Below are 17,924 nucleotides of genomic sequence, written 5' to 3' on the forward strand. Positions count from 1 at the left end.
ACATATCAATATCATATGCAAGCCGACAAGGCTGCCACTATAGACGAACATCATACCATAACACATCGTATAGACACAGCTGAACAGAACTCATACACAACCCACGCATATGTCTACAGACCTCTAAGAGTACGAATGGCGAAATATGACGGGACAGGTCCTCTCCGTACCTTTGGATAAACATATACATATACATCATAAGATCTGTACCAAAAGTCTAGACTCCGGAACAACGGAGCTCTCCAAAACAGCTGAGTAGAAGTCCTATGCTGCAGGGTCACCAAACCGACTATCTGTACCTGCGGGCATGAAACGCAGCCCCCCCGAAGAAAGGGGGTCAGTACGGAATATGTACTGAGTATATAAAGTAGTACTGAATCATAGAACAAGGAAAAGTGTAACAGTAAGCAAGTTTAGAGAGCAACCCGGGAGTAACCTGGAACAACATTTTAAACCATGTCATATGGTCCCTTACACAAATTATGCACACACAATATAAATATAGAATATCCTACCCGTATCCGCTTCCGGCATAATAACACAATAGTCCCTTCGGACGGCCGCTTCCGGCATAATAATGATGGCCCCTTCGGGCAGCCGCTTCCGGCTTAATAATGATGGCCCCTTCGGGCAGCCGCTTCCGGCTTAATAATGATGGCCCCTTCGGGCAGCCGCTTTCGGCTTAAAAATGATGGCTCCTTCGGGCAGCCGCTTCCGACTTAATAATGATGGCCCCTTCGGGCAGCTGCTTCCGGCTTAATATCGCAACCATGTCAACACAACTTAATCCACAAATACTCATACAAAGAGATGCTGCTATGGAATGTAAACATAAATCGTAAATGAAATAAAATAGTAAAACCTCGCACCCCCTTCGGAGTGGTTTTGAAAATCAAACTTTATGTTTCCTTTAGTATAAAACTAATTTCCTCAAAATCATTAGTAAAACCATATACACAACTCAACTGGCACCTTATGGGTGTTCCCTTCGGAACAGAATAGGAGCTTAGATATATCGACTGTTATCCATCGTATAGGAAACTAAAAAGGGGAGCTCAATCACTTAAGAGTTCTAACATCAAGAAGTGAATAAGAATCATGAATCACACTCAAGACTTATGAATAGGATTACCCCAAAGTTCATATCATTCATCACTTGAATCTAAGACATGCCAAAAGAAAGAAGGGACAACTTTACATACCTGTTAGCGGCTATTCGTAACCCGTTCGTCTCGTCGCTCTTTTAGCCTATTTAATATAAAAGTAACATCATCGTCAGTAACTATACTTTCTAGTTCGTAAACCCATAGCCCATCGCTTATAGAACTTATTCTTTAACTTATACTCTCTCGTTAAGGGTTTTTCATTATTAAGGACTTAACGAAAATCGGGCAGCATTTCCCCTATATATTCGCCTAACCCGATTTTCCAATTATTCTCCTGTTAACACAGAAATACCAACAACAGAGATATATATAATAAATTCTCACATTTCAGCCCATAACAATTCTAACAACCCAACAACTTCTCTAAATCCATTTCAACCCACAATTTCCTATAATATCAATTTCATGCACTTCCTTAATTCCAATTTCGTCCAATCCAATTTTAATCCTTCCATTACAACACCATTAATATAATTACACCATAAAATACAACAATCTTACCAAATTTTTCTTGGAGGAATTTCTACTCTTAATTGCTCCAATTTCGCAATTTCTTCTTCCTCGATTCAATATCCAATGTTTCTATCACCTCCTTGAACACCTTCAATTGCTTAAAATCCAAGCTTCCACACTTCCTCTTACTTAAAATCCAAGCCGATATCCGATGTTAGTTCCAGAATCGTTGAATGCATGGCCGATATCCGTTATTAGTTCCAAAATTGTTGATAGTGCATGAACTCTGCGGGTCCCCCAGAGTTGTTCCGGTGAGAACCACTCCTTGGGTAAAGATCTGGGGTCCCGTCTGTCTGTTGGGCAAAGATCTGGGACGGGTGGCAATTAGACTTCGCGAGTCACACTAGGTTGTGCTATCGAGATGTTGATATTTTTGTCTGGAGTACATGGGTACATAACATTTTCATGGCATTGCATTGCTTTCATACATTATTGCATTGCATTGCATTATGGCTTGATTTTGAGATGTTTTGGTGTTGTACTTCTAATGTTGGATTCGGACTTTATATATTCAGACTTGACACATTTGGGATTAGATGCTTTACATAGGCCATAACAGGTACTTGAATTCGATTACTTGTGACTCATACTTGTTGGTTTATCTGCTCTTCTACTTTATTATCTGGGTTGTGTTAGCTATGCTTAGTCGGCCGATGATGCCTACCAGTACTCTTGATTTGTACTAACCTGCATTTGCTACATTCTTTTATGAATGCAGAGTATCACGTCGGATCCACTTCCGTGACGCGTGGTTGATAGTCGCTTCAGCATTATCTCCGAGTTTCCAAGGTGAGGATGACCATTCGCTACCTTAAATACTCTTCTATCATTAAGTCTTGTCCTATTCAGAGACATAGACACTTATGTATTATTGTTCCAGACTTGTATTATTTCCCTTTTAGATTGCTCTTGTATTATTCTGACTACACCCTGGGGGTGTTACTATATATATATATATATATATATCATGAGACTTACATATTTATTCTATTCCGTTTCTTAATTTCATTATTTACGTATTTATTCATTGTGGGGTTGAGGGTTCGCTTACCCGAGGTGGGAAGGTAAGTGCCTGCACGGCTTAGGAAAAATAGGTCGTGACAAATACACAAGTCTGAAATGATAAAATACGCAAGTGTCTGAAATACTATCTCAAAACACAAAGACAGATATCATAAGAGAAGAGTTTTTCGGGCTACGGATCTGGAACATGGCTCACCCTGGAAACTCAATAAGAGGCCTCGGGAATTACCCATGAGGTGCTAATGTGGATCCTGTGACGAACTCTGCACTCACAATGGAGTACAGCTAGGTAGTGTTGACACCTAATTTTTGACCTCCCATAATTTATTTTAATTTCCCAGAGTCCTTGGATATATCAAACGGAGTGAAATATGCATTTTTATAAGCCAAAATGATTTTGTAATATTGTTCGATGGTAATTTGCCATGTTATTTGGCAAAATCACCTAAAAAATATATTACAAATCATTTAGAAAATAATTTGTTTTTTTTATGAAGTATTTGCAAGTTTAATCAAGAGGATAATTTAAAACCATTGTTTAATTAATTGATAAAATTATTGAAAGATTAATTAATAGGTATTTACTCCATTTCATTCAAGAAATCTGATTAATTAAATCAGTTAGTCATTTTACTTCTCAAATCTCAATTCTGCATAATCAATTTGCATTTGTGAAATTTTTAGATTTAATCATAATTAATTGAGCACTTAATTGTGGTTATATTCATAAATTGCTTACTATGTGAATAATTGTGGCCATAATTGGAAATAACAAATTTCATGATTATTGGTAATTGTGTTTAAGTCATAATTAAGGAGTTTAAATTAGTTAGCTTCCATTAATGATGGCCATTTATTAAGCATTTCCTATATATATATACACATGTATATCATGTATATAAAAAGAGCGTGTGTGTGTGTGTATATCACCCACCCCTTTCTTTAAAATCAGGCAGGCCCAGTCCATTAAATACCATACCCGGCCTACTTCGTCACTAAAGAGGTAAGCCCCCCCCCCCCCCCCCCCCGCTCTTTCTCTTTTCATTTGCACCCAATGAACACTTAAAGGGTTCCTCTCAAAAGAGGAGAGAAACCCTAGCTTCCACAGGCCGTCCTTCTCTCTCCTCTCGTCATCAGCGCCATTTTTGGCAATGTCACAAGCGCACCATGTTTTCTCTAGGTCTGGCATGGCCTAATGGAGAAAAGCATTAAATTCTTCCGCCCTTTTTCACCAAACGCCACCCCAAACAACGTGTAACTTGTATTTTATTTGCCTTTTAGATGAATTAACGGTTAATAGGTCTAAGAAACCTTAATTGCTTCTGTTGTATGCGAATTTGAATACTCGTCTCCCATTGGTTCATGAGGAACCGAATGGATTGATCAATTTTCCATCAAATATGACCCTTTATTGTTTGTTTGTTTGAATCCTGACCTTGGATTGTTGATGGAAGGGCACCATTCCACAAAATTGTGGAAAGTCCCACATCGGCTAAACTAGGTTTGGATTCCAAATTGGGGTTCTATATAAAGAACCCACAATTCATAGACACAGGGACCGAATATAATCACATATTCACAAAAATTCAAAAATACCTATGGTTATAGCAATTTGCTTGAAACCTAATTTTTTTGGATTATTCAAAGTTTTAGAGTTTTTTTTTTGGTTGTGTGTGGCTAAGGTAGCGGTTAAGGAGCAAGAAGTGTCTCCAAATCCATTCTCGACTAGGCTGCGTTAATAGAAGGTAATTCTTCATCGTCGCTTTTTTTTTTTAATTTTAGTTTTTCGTTTTCGTATGATTTATGTGCTTAAGCTATGTACTTTAGTGTTAGTTAGTGTTAGTTAGCTTATGTTTGTGCTCTTAGTTTTCATATCTGCTTAGTTTAGCTTAGGTTTATTATGCAGTTTATTTGTTTAGTGCTTAGTTAATTTATGCTAGTGTTCTTATTAGTGTTTAGACTAGTTTTAATCTACTTTAGCTTTATTGTGAAATCTAGTTTGATATATGTTCATCTGTTTGTTGCTTGGTTTAGTTTATACTAGTTGTTATTGTTTTTCATATGGGTTAGTCTGAATTTGGTTTGGTCCGTTATGCTTAGGTTAATATAGTTCAGCCTTGGTTTAATACTATTATGGACCACGTCTGGTCTGAATAATGTTGTGGGGCTGCTGATTAGTTTTGCTCTAGCTCAAAACTTTTTAGTTGTAAATCATATAGGTTGGATTTATAGTTTATAGAGTTTAAGTTGTTAATATGAAATGGTTAAGTGTCCATCTAGTTTAAAAGTGGACTGCTTAGGTTGACTAATATGGTTTAGGTGTACACAGTTTCCAGACTGAACTCTTGTAGTCTTGATTCATGTGTCGGCTTACTTAATAAAATGAAATAGAGGATTTTATCATTAGGATGATATGGTTTAGATCTATAACCAAGAAATCATTTTTAAAAACATAGTCGAACTGGGAATGTTAGATTAAGATTTTCATAGAGAATAGCTAACCCCCTTTGGGTTCAGATGTTTTATTGAAAGAGGTCTAACATGTTGGGCTGGTTTTTCTTGTCTCTGTTGGTCTATCTTCCTTTCCCTAAACACTAAAAGGGTCAATAATATGTCAAGATGTTTACAATTTTTGAGATGGTCTTTTAAAACTTAAACCAATTTTAGAAAGGGGTCATGAGTCTTTTGTTTTAGTTTGAAAATATGGGATCATGTATGTTTTGGTGTATCATGCGCCTGCATCTTATAAGACCCCTTTCTGGGCAATTTAACATTAAAACTTTGAGTAAAACTTCCTTGTATGCTTAGTCTATTTGGGCTTTGTTAATGGGCTACTGGAACCTGCTTACTACATGAGTTCATACATGTCTATTTCTTTGGGCCTTTGAATGTCATGTAGGTTTTTGCTTAAATCTGTTAGAGTGCATATATGCTCTGTATACACCTGATGTATATATGTTTAATTCAAATGTTTATTTGTTTAAGTACTTAATAATTGAGTAAGCAAGCTTAGATGCTTTCTAACTTGCATATTCTTTTTCCCCTCTTTCTTCGCATGGGACACGTCCATTTGGGCCGGCTTCTATTGCATAAAACTTGTTGGGCTTTAGGCCCAACCCTTTTCTTGATCGAGTCTGAATCTGAGTAAGGGAAGCAAATATGTCGAAGGCCCACCTATGGGTAAAATAGGCAACTGTGGGCTTAGGTAGGCCCACTAGCCTAACTCTTCTTCTATATACATATATATATATATATATATATATATATATATATATATATATATATATACACATATATACACACATATATACATACACACACACACACGCGCGCGCGCACACACATACACATATATATACATATATACACAGACGCGCGCGCGCGCGCGTGTGTGTGTGTATATGTATATATGTGTGTATATGTGTGTGTGTTTGTATGTCATTGTATATAAGTTGTATATGTAAAAAACAGTTGTAAATATTGGAACCCGAATGTAATAGAACATAGTGAATCCGGGTAGTAATTAAACATTTCCTCAAAACAATGATTGTAAGTCAATCTCAACTTTCACTAATTATTTCTTGAAATAAGATTAACTTGAGATTTTTATTAAAATGGTTTGAGTGACGAATTGATATGGAAATGGTTCACATGGACAAGTTTTCAAATGGGTTTTTGAGCTGAAAAAGGACTGATTTTGGGCTTCATGCTTTAGCAAAACTGAAAAATGAAAACGGACTAATCTAAAATTATTTGGGCCATAAGCCCGTTTATAAGTGAGGTAACAAAATGAATCACTTTTAAGTTGGACCAAAGAACAATTTTGGGATTTAGTGGACAAAATTTAGACTATTTTGTGACAAAAAAATGGACAAATAAATATCAAATTTTTAGAATGCACAAGTGTGAAAATGGACTATTTTTAAACTATTGGGCTGAAAACCCAGAATTAAAAGTGTTACACCCTGTAGTTTTGAATGTTGTGATTTGTTAGGTGTTGGTTGTTTCAAGTATGGACATTTGAGTTACCTTCAAGGATGTACGAGATTATATGCGCTTATCTTACGGTTATGAGGGTTTAAGTTCATATAATAAGCTACGGAAGGATTGGAGGAAAAGTGAATCAAGGAAATTAAGTTGTTGGACTTTGGAGAAACTATAAGGGGAAATTTTTGTCCAACTTGGACAAAGCATATCTTTTAGTATATGAGGAGTTTTCGAGAAAGGCAAAAGCCTAAATTGAAGTTTATGAAGTCTAGTTTCCAACGCAACAAACTGCTCATTGATAGGATATCGGAGTAGAGAGTTATGGAATTTACAAGTTAGGCCGCCAGAGCAGAAATTAACCCTTCGCGAACGCGACCAAAGGGCCGCGAACGCGAAGGGTAAATTTTAAGTCGGTGGAAACCGACTTAAACACCCTATATAAGGGGAAAACCCCCCTCATTTTCACCCAAAATATTTCCCAAAGCTCAGCAAACATATAGGGGTGAGTGTATAGCATAAAGTTGAGGGTTTGCGAGTGGTTTAAAGTGGCAGAGTATTAAATCGAGGCTCAGGTAACGTGCAATATTGATTATAGTATCGTTTTGCGGGGGATTTTAGATTGGATTCAAAGAAAATATTAATGATCTTGCAGATCTAGTGAGAATAAGGTATGAATCTCTCCTTATTAATATTAATTTCGGTTTATTTGCGGATATAAAGTTATTAAATAGTGGTATTACAAGTTGGCTAGTTAAGAAATTTGGAAAACATCATGTGGGATGTTTTAGGGAATATATTGGCATGGATAATGGTGTTGATGATGTTGGTATTGTTGTCGTTGTTGATTATTGATATTATGATTTCGGGCTAAGCATATAAATAGGGGATATGCTGCTTGAATTTTGGCAAATTCCAAATGGATTTAAATTGAAGGCTTAAGACGAGCGTATGAGGATGAGCCTAACAATAGTGTGATTTTTTTTTATATGTAGATTACGAGACTACGAATGATTTTAAGTAAATTGCAAGATAGGAAGTAAGTTGGAAAGTCCAGAAATAAGCGTAGGTATGTTAAGGCTATTCCCTATCTTTCTAAAGGCATGATTCTTTTCCTATGAACGCATACACAACTTCCATAATAACCTTATTTCCTGAAAATGCTAGCAGTTCATGATTCTCAAAATTCTTATGATGCTAAAGACGAATGTTTTCTATAATGACCATGATGATGATTACAATGATCCCATTTCTTGATATTACGAAGTTATGGTTTTAATGTCATTATGAGATTACTGAGCTAGTTTCCAGATTATTGATTATAGTTTTTGATGTTGATCTCATCTTATGATTTTGTTCTTTCAAGGTGAGATATATGCATGATGATAATTTTGTAATAAAAATGGGAGGTTACCGACCTTATGTCACTCCGATGTATTTATAACTTTTATTTGGGCTCTCATGCATGCTATTTACATTATGTATATGTAACATAATATATTTATGGATCGAGACGTACGTTCCTCGACGCTAACTTATGATATTTATAAATCGGGTCGTACGCTCCTCGACACTAACATATTATATTTATGGATCAGGCCGTACGTTCCTCGGCGCTAATATATATGGATCGGGTTGCACGTTCCGCAGCACTATATTTATGGATCGGGTCATACACTCCTCGGCACTAACATAGATAGATCGGACTGTACGTTCCACAACACTAACATTTATGGATCAGGTTGCACGTTCCGCGACACCAACAATATAAATATATATATATATATATATATATATATGTGTGTGTGCGCGCGCGTACTTACATATGATTTTTTTTAGATTCATGCATTACATATTGTACATTCTCAGATGACAGATTACCTCTGTTATTCCATGTTACCTTTATATCTATATTATGTTGTTATTCATGCCTTACATACTCAGTACATTGCTCCTACTAACGTCTTTTTGTTATGGACGCTGCGTTTATGCCCGCAGGTTCAATCAGTCAGGCCAGCAGCCTAGCGTAGTGGGATATTAACTCAGCTGCAGTCAGTGCGCTCCACTTGGTTCGGAGCTACAGTTTCTTTTGGTATGCCATTTTGATTCGTACATATGAGTATGACGAGGCCTTGCCCTGTCCCCTCTACAGTTTATGTTCTATAGAGGTCTAAAGATAGTTGTATGTAGGTTGGAGGTTATGTAGTCTTGTCAGCTCTTATTTTTATCATACAGTATATGTAGCGGCCTAGCCGACTTGCACCATTATCTTCTGCACATATATGTATACACTGGTTGAAGTTCTTGGCGCAGCGTTTGTTATGTTGCTATTGCAGAAGTGTATAGTTCAATTAAAAATCATATAGGGGCCACCATGTTGGTCAGTGAGTTTCAGGTATGAATATAAGTGTAACGACCCGTTTGGTCGTTATAGTTTTTTGACCCATTTAACCTTGTTGACCCTTTTCCCGAGTCGCATTAGTATGATCTATGACTTAATGAAGACATTAGGTTGGCTTCCTGTTATAGCCCGTATTTTGTACGTTCGGATAATTCAAGATAATTGCGAGAAGATAAGGGCAAGACTATTTTCCAAAATTATTTTAATGTATAAGTTGTTTATTAGTATGGAAATGTTGAGGAAGGCTAAGGGTAAAAAGGGAAATTCACAAGTGGTTTGTGGTAATATTAAGGAAGGCTAGGGGCAAGAAGGACATTTCACAAGAAAAAAATTCAAGAAGGTTCAAGAATGAACCACCATGGCCGTGTGGTATATGGGTCCCACCCATGGCCATGTGTCCATATTTTTACTTGAAGGGCCTAATTATATATATACACAAAAGTGGTCAAGCAAGACATATTCATCTTTGAATTAAGAAGCTTGTAGAAGAAAAAAAAAAGAGATAGAAGCCATTCGGCCATGGCTTCCAAAATTGAGCCATGGAAAATTGATCAAGAAAATTTATTTTCTTCTAGTATTTCAACCAAGTTGAACGTCCCTAACAACATGGAGGAGTGGTTGGAGCAATCAGATCATTCATTTGTGCAATATATACCCCTAGCTGAATGAAGAGATAAGTGGAGAAAGGTATGTGTTCAATCTTCTTTTACATGTGTTATGGGTGATTTGTACATGTTGTAGTGTGTATAAATGAATGAAAATCATGAATTTGGTGTGTTGGAGTGTTGGCCGTGTATATGTTATGTTGTGTAGGAATGATGAACTAATTTTTATTTAGTATTTGATTGTTGTAGTTGTGGATTCCATGATGAAAATGAAGGTTTGATGGTTTGAAACGAAGTTGTTAATGCATAGACTATCATTATGGTTCATGAATTTGGAAGGAAAGAATGTGTTGTTGTTGATAAATTGGCCGAGTTAGATTCTCGGGGATGGTGTATTTACAGGGGAAATGCTGCCGAAATTTTGGCAAATCATAAGTGGATTTATTTGAAAGACTAAGACAAGTGTGTGTGATGATGAGTTTAATAATTGTGTAAATCTTCTTGAATGTAGATAGCGAGCTTGGACAAATAAGAGTAGCTAATAGGACGTGGAGCAGGTATGTAAGGCTTATCCTTTCTTTCTTTTGGCACGATCCTTATGAAACGAGCAGATGATGTATACGTATGATTTCAAAGACACTCCTATTCTTAGAGCCACTAGGATGGCTAACATTCTTGATTTCCATAAGCTATTTCATATGATTTTGATGCGTATCTATGATGTCCGATGATCTATTTGATATGTTTCCGAATGGCATTCGAAAGATAATTGATATGACTAAAGTTTTGATTTGCAAATGCTAGCACGTTCGATTATTCCATTGAGTCTTTGATATATTTTGATACGTACATATGGTTCCAAAAACTCTATTTGTATTGATCCGTAACGAAATCCGAAAGGTACTTGATATGATTGATGCTTTGATTTTCCAAAAATGGCTTCTGAAACGTTCGTAGAAGGATCTGTACTTCAAACGCTCATAACTTTCTTATACTAAATCGGATTGACCCGAAACTTGTTTCTGAGCCTTCAGGTGTCGTTAAGTATACTTGTTTATCGAATCTTGATTTATGTGCATATGGTTTCGCACTATTCTGTTCGTGCAAGCCTCAGTATGTCCTTCACTGCGCCCCGAGCCAGGTTCTGTTATCGTGCGCCTTCTTTGCATTGTTCACCACGTCCCTCATTGGAGAGCCGGGCTCTGTTATATGTATGTCTGTATATGATGATATGATGATATGGGGCTGGCGGCCAGGATGGCATATGATGATCTTATTCACCGCGTCTCTCCCTATAGGGCCGGGATCTGTTATATTCATATATGATATATGATGTCGGCATATATGATGACTCCATTCATCGCGTCCCTCACTAGAGGGCCGGGATCTGTTATATGTGTATATGATATATGATGTCAGCATACATGATGACTCCATCCACCGCGTCCCTCACTAGAGGGTCGGGATCTGTTATATATGTATATGTATATGATGGCATATGATGTTGGCACGCATGATCTGTGTTTGGAAAGTAAGTATTTTGGTACTCTGGATGATTTACCCATTTTTTGTACTTCTTCTGACATATGACATCGGTATGCAAGATTTGCGTTCGGAAAATAAGCACCTTGGTATTCTGGTTAATGTACTTACTCTTTGTACCGTTGTTCCGATTATGGTTCTGTTTTCTATATTCCATGCCTTACATACTCAGTACATATTCCGTACTGACCCCCTTTTCTTCGGGGGATGTGTTTCATGCCGCGCAGGTACACCCAGATTAGTGGAATCCATTATGGAAGATGTTCCAGCGGAGTTGGCAAGCTCCATTTTCTCCTGGAGTGTTGCCGAGTCAGAGTTTATACGTTATGATTTCTGATTGATGTTAAATACTTTGCAGACATAATCGTGGGTATGGGATGTCAGTCTTGTAAGCGGCTCCATCAGCCGATGTGTCATTCTGTGTTATGCTATAAATTACATATAATTACCGATTTTGTTCGATTTGAGAACAACGAAAAAAAGTATTTCTGAAAGCTTTACTATGTATTTCATTTTTTTGATTTAAGAGTTCAAAGAGACTATGTGTGTAATAAGAGTCAGCGGGTTCGCTCGGCTCCGAGTATGGGGTCGGGTGCCCATCACACCCTAGTAAGACTAGGATGTGACAAAGTGGTATCAGAGCAGGTTGTCCTAGGGGTTTTATGCAAAGTCGTGTCCAGTAGAGTCCTGTTTATGGGTGTGAAGCTGGCCACATTTATAAACAGGAGGCTGCAGGGCATCTAGGGATTGTTGACCTGCTTTCTGTCTTAGATCGTGCGATAGAGCCAAGTAATAGGAAAAATGAAATTCCTTATATAAGCCTTACATACGACGGAAGGAGGTAAGTGATGATATGGAGAGTTATAGAAGTAAGCCTTGATATATTTGTTCTGTTACCTGAAACTGGAAGCTCTGGATGGCTGGAATGTGTCATATAGCCGTATGTTCTGTGAGGTATTGTTGGTATTTGATGCGAGCAGATTTTGAATAGTAAGCATTGTAAAAGAGATTCTGCCAGAATTGTTCAAAATCAGATCATTTAGATGGGTACGCCCAACAGGAGGAAACGTGGAAAGGAAATATTGTAAATAGACAATAAGTGGGATGTGATATTTTAGAGGAGCTACGGATTTGGGCATGTCGTGAAAGATAATTGTGAGAAAGACGATTAGCAGTCCAGAGGATTAAAATGAATAACATCCGAAGTAAGAGCAAGGTCTGTTGAAGGATTCAGAGAAAGTCGACAATCAGTTTTGCTGTGGATTATTAGGTAGGGATGGTGAGTGGAAGTCCGAACTGGCTGATAATCGAGTATGCATAAGTAACGGCGATGAAGGTATGTTCGCTACTATCGGGAATCTAGGAATCTAGGACGAAGGGTAGTTATATACATAAGTGAAAGGTGAATATTGAGGACTGAAAAGAGGTAAATTAGTAATTGTAAAGGGAAGGACGTGTTACGAAAATGCCTCGGAATCTGTAAGACTTCGACTTGCTCCAGACCATGTAATAAAGGTCATGCGAGGAAGTGGACGCGATTATATCAGCATTAAGGCACCGGATTCCATCGAAGTTTCGAGGTTAAGCGTGCTAAGGTGGGAGAAATCTTAGGATGGGTGACCCCCTGGGAAGTGTGCAAGAAATTCTATATATCCAGACATAAGAGACAAATGATAAGCTAGAGCGACCTGAGGGAAACTAGAGTATACGGGATGGTTGGAGATCATAAGAGGCCACATAGGACGAGACAGACTAGATCGGTGAAGAGAAAGGAAGTGCATCACAGCTTTGAAATTAGGATAGGCTTGAATAGCGTATAGAAGTACATTGTGGGTTAGTTGGTAGTAATTATATTACCTACATATGAATGCGTATGATATCCCACATATGATTGTATCGGTGGGCATGTGTGCCCCAGTAATCGGAGCTAGAGTAAATAAGGCATTAATCAAGTAAGGGTACCGAAGTTCGAGTGACAGCAAAAAATAAATGGTACAAGTGTTAGAAGGTAAGCTGCAATTATTTTTACTACAGGTTAAGACTGGAAATTTTAATACAACGATATTTGGAAAAGAAAGAGTGTGAGTAAATGGAAGACAAGGAGATTAAAATGTCGGAAAAAGGTGAAGGGTAGGAAACCTCAGTGAGGAAAGCCCCCGAGAGAAATTACCGGCAAAGTATGAGACTATTTGGATAAAAATTCAAAGGTAGGCATGTGAAAAGGATAAAGTATGGTAATATGGAACAAAAGAGGAGTGTATGAGGTTCGAGAACCAATTTCAATAAGTGAGGCTAAAGGAATAGTGACCACGACAAGGAACGTGAAGTAAGAGAAGGAATGTTTAGGCCTTGCGATGACGTTAAGGTGAGAGTATGTAAAGGGATAAATGTATGGTAAAATTTACACGGTTGCCTCGGACATGGAGGAGCGTTCCAAAAGGATAATTTAAGAATAGAACGGATTTGCGAATTTAAAACTAAAAATTTCACGAACTTCAGAGCCGATGCCACAAATGGTAAAAGGAGAAAAGTGTTCGAGGAGGAAGGAACCTAAGGAAGATATGGGAATGTTGACAAGAATGATGATATAAGCGCAAAGGAAAGAAAGACTTATGGTAAAAAGTTTTGATATGTTGTGCATAGAGTTGGAAAGAAAGGTGAGGAGTAAGGTATAAACGAAGATTTCACAAAAGGACTGTTGGCGTATAAGGAGCCCCTTAAGGGGGGGGGGGGAGACCATATTATATTAGGCTTAAAAGGAATCACAATATTTTCATGCGCCAGAAAAAGAAATTTATTAGCTCGGGGCCAGAGTTCAAAACATATCGGTATATCAGGAGAATACATGAAAGGAGTAGAAACGAATTGACGATAAGTGTACCGTGAGGCCGACATGAAGGGAAAGGATGGAAGACACCTTAATAAAATGCTTCGTACCGACATGAATTATGATATGGTTAGAACATAATTTGAATCCCCTGTATTGAGCAAAACATTTGTGCAGTATCTAAGTACACAGCGACATGTTTTAAAGGGTAACAAAGAGAGCAAGAGAATGGCTACAAGCTAAGGTCACAAAGGATATTGGAGAAAATGATAAGATTCAGAGGACATTTCGGAAGACAACGACTATTATAATAAAAGTACCAACAATTGGTAGTTTGGAAATTTTGAAGGAAAGAAAGAACGCAGTGCCTATGAATGAAATAAAAGAGTTCATCGGATACTAGAAAACAGTTCATGGACCATTAATTATACGAAACATGAGAATGTACACTATGAACTTATATGAATTATCGATGTGAAGCGATGCTCGATCATATTTGTAAAGAATCCACAGCGGAGAGTCAACAAAGAATAACGATGGACGAAACGAGCGCCAATACAAAGAAATTGAAGACAAGTATACGTGTGTCAAGAAAAACCCATGACACAGAATGAAGACTCATGTAAAGACCGAGGAGTTCGATTATAAAGGAAATAGGGTAAAAGATAAGGAATGGGCATGAAGAAAAGGACAACTATAAGAGGGCACCCCCCCCCCCCCCCCCGGCGAAGTATTATAAGACCCCATAAGATCAGTTGAACATTCGTTATAGCCCGTATTTTGTACGTTCGAATAATTCAAGATAATTGCGAGAAGATAAGGGCAAGACTATTTTCCAAAATTATTTTAATGTATAAGTTGTTTATTAGTATGGAAATGTTGAGGAAGGCTAAGGGTAAAAAGGGAAATTCACAAGTGGTTCGTGGTAATATTAAGGAAGGCTAGGGGCAAGAAGGACATTTCACAAGAAACAAATTCAAGAAGGTTCAAGAATGAAGCACCATGGTCGTGTGGTATATGGGTCCCACCCATGGCCATGTGTCCATATTTTTACTTGAAGGGCCTAATTATATAAATACACATAAGTGGTCAAGCAAGACATATTCATCTTTGAATTAAGAAGCTTGTAGAAGAAAAAAAAAAAAAAGAGATAGAAGCCATTCGACCATGGCTTCCAAAATTGAGCCATGGAAAATTGATCAAGAAAAATTATTTTCTTCTAGCATTTCAACTAAGTTGAACTTCCCTAACAACATGGAGGAGTGGTTGGAGCAATCAGATCATTCATTTGTGCAATATATACCCCTAGCCGAATGAAGAGATAAGTGGAGAAAGGTATGTGTTCAATCTTATTTTACATGTGTTATGGGTTATTTGTACATGTTGTAGTGTGTAGAAATGAATGAAATTCATGAATTTGGTGTGTTGGGGTGTTGGCCGTGTATATGTTATGTTGTGTAGGAATGATGAACTAATTTTTATTTAGTATTTGATTGTTGTAGTTGTGGATTCCATGATGAAAATGAAGGTTTGATGGTTTGAAATGAAGTTGTTAATGCATAGACTATTATTATGGTTCATGAATTTGGAAGGAAAGAATGTGTTGTTGTTGATAAATTGGCCGAGTTAGATTCTCGGGGATGGTGTATTTACAGGGGAAATGCTGCCGAAATTTCGGCAGATCATAAGTGCATTTATTTGAAAGACTAAGACAAGTGTGTGTGATGATGAGTTTAATAATTGTGTAAATCTTCTTGAATGTAGATAGCGAGCTTGGACAAATAAGCGTAGCTAATAGGACGTGGAGCAGGTATGTAAGACTTATCCTTTCTTTCTTTTGGTATGATCCTTATGAAACGAGCAGATGATGTATACGTATGATTTCAAAGAAACTCCTATTCTTAGAGCCACTAGGATGGCTAACGTTCTTGATTTCCAAAAGCTATTTCATATGATTTTGATGCGTATCTATGATTTCCGAAGATCTATTTGGTATGTTTCCGAATGGCATTCGAAAGATAATTGATATGGCTAAAGTTTTGATTTGCAAATGCTAGCACGTTCGATTATTCTATTGAGTCTTTGATATATTTTGATACGTACATATGGTTCCAAAAGCTCTATTTGTTTTGATCCGTAACGATATCCGAAAGGTACTTGATATGATTGTTGCTTTGATTTTCCAAAAATGGCTTCTGAAACATTCGCGAAGGTTCTGTACTTCAAACGCTCATAACTTTCTTATACTAAATCGGATTGACTCGAAACTTATTTCTGAGCCTTCAGGTGTCGGTAAGTATACTTGTTTATCGAGTCTTGATTTATGTGCATATGGTTTCGCACTATTCTGTTCGTGCAAGCCTCAGTATGTCCTTCACTGCGCCCCGGGCCAGGTTCTGTTAGCGTGCGTCTTCTCTGCATTGTTCACCGCGTCCCTCATTGGAGAGCCGAGCTCTGTTATATGTATGTCTGTATATGATGATATGATGATATGGGGATGGCAGACAGGATGACAGATGATGATCTTATTCACCGCGTCTCTCCCTAGAGGGCCGGGATCTGTTATATGCATATATGATATATGATGTCGGCATATATGATGACTCCATTCACCGCGTCCCTCACTAGAGGGCCAGGATCTGTTATATGTGTATATGATATACCATCCACCGCGTCCCTCACTAGAAGGCCGAAATCTATTATATGTATATGTATATGTATATGATGGCATATGATGTCGGCACGCATGATCTGTGTTTGGAAAGTAAGTATTTTGGTACTCTGGATAATTTACCCATTTTCTGTACATCTTCTGACATATGACATCGGTATGCAAGATTTGCGTTCGGAAAATAAGCACTTTGGTATTGTGGTTAATGTACTTACTCTTTGTACTATTGTTCCGATTATGGTTCTGTTTTCTGTATTCCATGCCTTACATACTCAGTACATATTCCGTACTGACCCCTTTTTGTTCGGGGGCTGCGTTTCATGCCGCGCAGGTACACCCAGATGAGTGAAAGCCATTATGGAAGATGTTCCAGCGGAGTTGGCAAGCTCCATTTGCTCCTGGAGTGTTGCCGAGTCAGAGTTTATACGTTATGATTTCTGATTAATGTTAGAGACTTTGCAGACAGAGTCGTGGATATGGGATGTCAGTCTTGTAAGCGGCTCCATCAGCCGATGTGTCATTCTGTGTTATGCTATAAATTCCATATAATTACAGATTTTGTTCTATTTGAGAACAATGAAAAAAAGTATTTCTGAAAGCTTTATTATGTCTTTCATTTTATTTGGTTTAAGAGTTCAAAGAGACTATGTGTGTAATAAGAGTCAGCGGGTTCGCTCGGCTCCGAGTATGGGGTCGGGTGTGCCCATCACACCCTAGTAAGACTAGGGTGTGACACTTCCGTAAGGTTTGAGTGTAAATTGAGTCTTTGATTGAGAATTTAGTTAAGTTAGCGAATTAGAGTTGACCACGGTCAACGTCGGGTTAAGATTACCTCGTGTCAATGTTTTGAAAGTTTCAACATGTTAATATGGGTTTGGGTTTTGGGTTCTGTAGATAGAAGCGGCTCCAGATTGATCATCCAACCTTTGATTTGGGTGAGGTTTGAACCATTAGATCCGTATCAAAATTATGAAGCTATAGGAAAAAGAATCATCGTGTTTGGCCACCGTATAAGGGAGTTATGCCCGTTTTAGTACGGACTGTTCCAGCTGGCCGCTGGCAGCAACCAGAGGGCCGCTATAGTGGTACCGCTGCAGTGGTTTGGTGATCGCTACAACAGCCATCGGGGGGAAAATACCCTGTTTTAATACCCCAACTCCTGCCCATTTTTCCCAAGACCTCAAAGTTAGTT

The 17,924-nt window shown here is 37.8% G+C and overlaps 1 long non-coding RNA gene across 1 annotated transcript; it reads left to right on the forward strand.

The window, feature by feature from the left end:
- The first annotated feature begins 3,769 nt into the window (after positions 1-3,769).
- On the forward strand, positions 3,770-9,384 carry LOC132633877 (uncharacterized). Its single transcript, XR_009579901.1, has 3 exons — positions 3,770-4,447; positions 8,285-8,394; positions 8,685-9,384. It is a non-coding gene; the product is annotated as an uncharacterized LOC132633877 (long non-coding RNA).
- Positions 9,385-17,924: the final 8,540 nt, after the last annotated feature.

This window comes from Lycium barbarum, chromosome 3 (assembly GCF_019175385.1).
Source record: "Lycium barbarum isolate Lr01 chromosome 3, ASM1917538v2, whole genome shotgun sequence".
Classification (NCBI taxonomy): Eukaryota; Viridiplantae; Streptophyta; class Magnoliopsida; order Solanales; family Solanaceae; genus Lycium; species Lycium barbarum.